This window comes from Piliocolobus tephrosceles, chromosome 4 (genome assembly GCF_002776525.5).
Source record: "Piliocolobus tephrosceles isolate RC106 chromosome 4, ASM277652v3, whole genome shotgun sequence".
Lineage (NCBI taxonomy): Eukaryota > Metazoa > Chordata > Mammalia > Primates > Cercopithecidae > Piliocolobus > Piliocolobus tephrosceles.
In genome coordinates, this window is record NC_045437.1 from 87,287,950 (window position 1) to 87,294,369 (window position 6,420).

Here is a 6,420-nt window from a genome sequence, read left to right on the forward strand (position 1 = left end):
AATTTTTTTTTTTTTTTCTTTTTTAGTAGAGACAGGTTTTCACCATGTTTCCCGGCTAGTCTCAAACTACTGAGCTCAAGTGATCTACTGGTTTCAGCCTCCCAAAATGCTGGGATTACAGGTGTGAGCCACCATGCCCGGCCTCATTGTTGATTTCTACAAAACATTAAGGAAGAATTAATACCAATCCTTCTCAAATTCTTCCAAAAAGCTGAAAAGGAAGAAACTGGAAGAAAAGTTTTAGCCAGAGCAATTAGGCAAGAAAAAGAAGGCATCCAAATAAGAAAGGAAAAAGTAAATTTGTCTCTGTTTGCAGATGACACAATTTTATATATAGACAACTCAAACAACTCCACTGAAAAACCGAATAAACAAATTCAGTAAAGTTGCAGGATATAAAATCAGCATATAAAAATTAGTTGCATTGCTATACACTAAAAACAAACTATCAAAAAAAACAGAAATTAAGAAAATCCCATGTACAATAGCATTAAAAATAAAATACTTAGGATTAAATTTAACCAAGGAGGTGAAAAATCTGTAAATTGAAAACTATAAAATACTAATGAAAGAAATTGAAGAAGACATCAATGAATAAAAACATATTCAGCCTTCATAGATTGGAAAAATCAACATTGTAAAAATGTCCATACTACCTGTTTGGACGAAGGGAGGCAAGATGGTGCACTTCCGGGTTCTTCTTCACCACCAACTCTTCCCCAGCGCGCGAAAATGCAGCCAGCGCCCGGGAAGGTGCAGATCAACTGGGCATGCGCCAGGTGACGTCAATCCGAAGAGACCAAGATTTACCTGGTCGCACCTGTGGAAAGCCCCCCCCCCCCCCCCCCCCCCCCCCCCCCCCAACGCCCGTGCCCCGCCTATTGCCCTCCCACTCCTAGAAAAGCTGCTTCGGCCGGGGTCCCACGCGGCCTTCTCACAGCCCCTGTGGGAACTCTGACGAGAGCTCCATGGGCGACTCTGTGGGCCTCATTTGCCGGAGGCCGACAGACTTCTCCCTACCCACCTTCTTCCCTTGAAGCTAGGTGACCAAAATAAACGTGCAGTTTTGCTGTTACCCTTGCCTACCCGCTGGTTCTTTTGTGCTCGCTCTGGTGGTCTTAGAAAAACAAATCACTACCCAAAGTAATCTACAGATTCAGTGCAACCTCTGTCAAAATTCCAATGGTACTTTTCACAGAAATAGAAACAATAATCCTAAAATTCATATGGAACCACAAAAAACCCCTGAGATGCTAAAGCAATCCTGAGCAAGAACAAAACTTCCTGATTTCAGATTATATTAGAAAGCTCTAGCAAACAAAACAGTATTGCACTGGCATTAAAACAGATTCACAGATCACTGGCACAAAATAAACCCATGCATATATGGTAACTAATCTTTGAACAGGCTTAAAAAATACATTATGGGCTGGCTGGGCACGGTGGCTCACGCCTGTAATCCCAGCACTTTAGGAGGCTGAGGTGGGTGGATCACGAGGTCAGGAGATCGAGACCATCCTGGCTAACACAGTGAAACCCCGTCTCTACTAAAAATACAAAAAATTAGCTGGGCGTGGTGGCGGGAGCCTGTAGTCCAAGCTACTCAGGAGGCTGAGGCAGGAGAATGTCGTGAACCCAGGAGGCGGAGCTTGCAGTGAGCTGAGATTATACCACTGCACTCTAGCCTGGGTGACAGAGTGAGACTCCGTCTCAAAAAAAAAACACAAAAAACATTGTGGGAAAAAAATCATCTCTTCAGCAAATGGTCTTGAGAAGACTTGGTTTCTACATGCAGAATATTAAATTAGATTCTAATCTTTTTTTTTTTTTTTTTTTTTTTTGGAGATGGAGTCTCGCTCTGTCACCCAGGCTGGAGCGCAGTGGCGTGATCTCGGCTCACTGCAACCTCCACCTCAGGGGTTCAAGCAATTCTCCTGTCTCCAGCTCCCCAGAAGCTGGGATTACAGGCGCCCGCCACCACATATGGCTAATTTTTTGTATCTGTAGTAGAGACCAGGTTTCACCATATTGGTCAGGTGGGTCTTGAACTCCTGAGCCACTGTGCCTGGCTCTTCCCTCCCTCCTTCCCTCCCTCTCTTCCTTCCTTTCTCTTCTTTTCTCTTCCCCCTCCCCTCCCCTCCCCCCCCCCCCCCCCCCCTCCCCTCCCACCTCCTCTCTTCTCTTCCCCCCCCCCTCCCCTCCCCTCCCCTCCCCTCCCCTCCCCTTCCCTTCCCTTCCCTTCCCTTCTCCATCGCCCAAGCTGGAGTGCAGTGGCATGATGTTGGCTCACTGTAATCTCTGCCTCCGGGGTTCAAGCAGTTCTCCTGCCTCAGCCTCCCAAGTAGCTGGGACTACAGGTGCACGCTACCACGCCTGGCTAATTTTGTATTTTTAGTAGAGACAGTGTTTCACAATGCTGACCAAGCTGGTTTCGAACTCCTGACATCAGGTGATCTGCCTGCCTCAGCCTCCCAAAGTGCTGGGATTACAGGTGGGAGCCACCATGCCCAGCCTAGATTCTAATTTTACACACCACACACAAAGCTCAAAATGGATTAAAGACTTATATGAGTACTGAAACCATAAAGTTTCCCATTTCCCCAATTTTCCTATACGGTTATTTGTAATAACTTTTCCTTTCCTAACTCTTATGGTTTTTCCTGAAGTTAATAACTATCTTTTTTATATACTCGATTTTCTATGCATTTATCACTATTTCATCATCCACATATTCCCCAGGTATGTAAATCTCTTAATATGGGTAAATAAATATATTAAGTAGTAGTCTAATAGTTTTGTCATCTTCAAGAAGCGTCTTCTAGAGCCATTTGATTTGCTCCAGTACAACTGGGTTGTTTTCTAGATTCCTGTGGTTTGAGCAGCTCTTTCAACATTATGTAGGGAATGCCTTTGTCTTGCTTTTGTGTTGAAACCATGTGCTTTAAATCATATTTCTTCACATTTTAGAGTTTGCTCTCTTGTTTCAGTAGAAGGCATTCCAGTATTTAAAAAAATTTTTGTTCTATACTCACACTTGACTAATAGTTTGGCTGGGTGTATAATTCAAAGTTGAAAAGCATTTGCCTCAGTTTTTTTTTTTTTTTTTTTTTTTTTTGATATGGAGTCTCACTCTGTTGCCCAGGTTGGAGTGCAGTGGAGCGATCTCGGTTCACTGCAAGCTCCGCCTCCCAGGTTCATGCCATTCTCCTGCCTCAGCCTCCCGAGTAGCTGAGACTACAGGCACCACACCCGGCTAATTTTTTTGTATTTTTAGTAGAGATGGGGTTTCACCGTGTAAGCCAGGATGATCTTGATCTCCTGACCTCGTGATCCACCCGCCTCTGCCTCCCAGAGTGCCTGGATTACAGGCATGAGCCACCACGCCCGGCCTCAAATGTTTAATAAATCATTCCTCCATTGTCTTCTAGCATCCAGGGTAACTTTTAAGGACTCTAAAGTCATTCTGATTCCTTATCTTTTAAATAAAGTGTAATTCTACCCTCCCTGTCCCTGCCCTGCCCTCCGCCCCCCAAACTGGAAGCTTGTTGAGTCTTTTGTCTGTATCTAGTATTCTTAAATTTCATGACTTGTATCTCGGTGTGTATCCATCTTCATTTTGTAAGCAGTCCTTTCAGTCTAGAAATTCATATTTTGTACTCTCATAAATCCTTCTGAATCATTTCACTGATAATATTTTCCCCGTTGTTTTCTCTTTTCTTACTTTTTACGATACTTACTATTTGAATTTTAGGCCTCCTGGACTGATACTCTGATTTATTTATCATCGCCATCCTATTTTCCAGTCCTTGGTTTACTTTCCAGGTTTTTTTTCAACCATATTGTCGAAAATATCTATGAAGTTTCTACTATCATCTCTTTTTAAGAGTTGTTTTTTCTTCTTGTTGCTTGTTTATACCCCGTTCTGTTCTTTTATGGATGCCACGTTTTGTCTTACCTTTGAGAAGATTAATAATATATTTATTAAAGTGTTCCTTTCTTAAGAAATTTAAATCCATGCAAAAGTAGAATAGTATAATGAGCCCACATGGATCTATCATTCAGCTTCAACAATTATCAACTCACAATTTTGTTTATCTATACCCCCAATGCTTTCCCAACTCCTCTCCCCCTTTGAATAATTCTGAAGTAAATCCCAGACCAGACATTACATTATGGTTTTTGGTATAGTTGTCTAAAAAATACGTACTGTTTATTATCTTGCCTTAAAAAATTAACAAGAATTCCTTTTAATCTTCATGAAAATAATACTCTATTAAAACATCAAATAGTATTACAAGACTAATAACAATGGCAAAAATGAAAAACCAGCAACTCTTTGCCTTATTTCTGCCTACTCATAAATCTTACTTTCCAGAAGAAACCAGTTTAGAGTCCTTAAGACATTTCTTCACATTTTAAGATATTTAGTTATCTTGCACTTTATGGTTTATGTTTTTAAAGGTTATGTGTTGATATCCTATTGTAATAGATGTAAATTTAGCACTCATGTGACAATACTCTCTACTATTTTCCCCAGAGTTACATAAAAATTTCTAGTTATGTCAGTGTTTGATATATACTTTTTTGCTATGTACAGTTTTCAAAACTTATTGAAAATTTCAAATATATGTAAGAGAATGTAATGTAATAAATCCCATGTATCTATCATCCAGTTAATATTTACAACTGCATAGCTAATTTGTTTCTTCTTTGTTGCACTTTTTTTTTTTTTTTTTTTTTTTTCCTGAAACAGGGTCTCACTCTGGAGTGAGTCCTGGATCGCAGTGGCACAATCACAGCTCACTGCAGCCTCGACCTGTAGCCTACTGAGTAGTTGGACCACAGGTATGTGTCACTATGCCCAGCTAATTTTTATTTTTATTATTTTTTGAAGGAAAATTTGTATTTTAATTATTTTTATGTACAGAAAACTCAACAGTGTACATTTAACCCAGCTTAGTGGCAAGTTCTTTAGCCTTTGCCTTTTCGAGCTTGGCGATACGAGCCACAGACTTGGGACCCAGGACATTGCCGCCCCAGTGACAGCGGATCTCATCGTATCTGTCGTTGTAATTGGTCCTGATAGCTTCCACCAGCTTAGCCAAAGCGCCTTTGTCTTCCGAGTTCACCTGTGTGAAGGCGACAGTGTTGCAGGTCTTCCTGTGGACGAGACGGCCCAGTCTGGCCTTCCCCTTGATAATGCAGTAAGGGACCCCCATTTTACGACACAGGGCAGGCAAGAAGGCAACCAGCTCGATGGGATCCATGTCGTGTGCAATTACCCCCAGCTGAGCTTTCTTGTTCTCCACCAAGGTGGTGAGTGACGGTGTTAACTCCTGCTCGAAGGACAGGTGGTCTCTTAGTGGGGACATCCCCTTAGCCAGCAGCTTTCTTCTCGGCCCAGGCCAACAGCCTTTGCTGCTTCTCTTGCTTTGTCTCTGGTCTGTACTTGTGGGCCAGCTTAAGCAGCTGAGTAGCTGTTTGGCGGTCCAGGGCCTGGGTGAACTGGTTAATAGCAGGAGGCATTTTCAGCCACTTATAGAGGATGGCTCTTTGCCGCTGCAACCTGATATAGCGAGGCCATTTCACAAAGCGGGTGAGATCTCTTTTGGGCTGGATGTCCTGTCCAATGCCAAAATTCTTAGGTCTTTTCTCAAACAGGGGATTCACCACTTTCTTGGCCTCCTGCTTTTTCACAACAGCAGGGGCCAGAGCCACCTTCTTTCCCTTGGCCTTCTTTCCTTTCAGCATCTTGGGCAGCGGGAGGAGAGAGGAAAAAAAGCTTTTTTTAGAGATGAGGTCTTGCTATGTTGCCCAGGCTGGTGTTGAACTCCTGGGCTCAAACTAACCTCCAGCCTGGGCCTCCCAAAGTGCTGGGATTACAGGCATGAGCCATGGAGCCAGTCTGTTATACCCATATTTTGTAGCAAATCCCAGAAAGATATCCTTTCATTTGTAAACAATTTAATATGTATCTCCAAAATGACTTTTTTTTCAAAAGTGTAATAGTTTTACCATGACTAAAAAACACACAAAAAAAATACGTTTGTAATAGTCTCAAATGATCAAATCAGCATTGGCATTTCTCCACGTTTAATTTTTTTTATTTCTTTTTCCTCTACCTCCTCCTCTTCTTTTGTTGTTATACTGGTTTGTTTGAATCAGGATCTAAACACTATCTAAACCTGCAAGATTTGCATTCCATTTAAATGTTTCTTAAGCCTTTAAAACTACATAGGTTCCTGGCCGGGTGTGGTGGCTCACACCTGTAATCCTAGCACTTTGGGAGGCCGAGGCGGGCGGATCATGAGGTCAGGAGATCAAGACCATCCTGGCTAACACGGTGAAACCCCGTGTCTACTAAAAAAATACAAAAAATTAGCTGGGCGTGGTGGCAGGCACCTGTAGTCCCAGCTACTC

At 42.4% G+C, this 6,420-nt stretch overlaps 1 pseudogene across 1 annotated transcript in view; it reads right to left on the bottom strand.

Annotated features, from left to right (window-relative positions):
• Positions 1 to 4,884: 4,884 nt before the first annotated feature.
• Positions 4,885 to 6,420, bottom strand: part of LOC111544515 — a 4,775-nt pseudogene continuing 3,239 nt past the window's right edge. Inside the window, exon 2 of the transcript XR_003309426.2 lies at positions 4,885 to 5,751. The product of XR_003309426.2 is annotated as a 60S ribosomal protein L7a pseudogene (transcript). The remainder of the gene's footprint in view (positions 5,752 to 6,420) is intronic.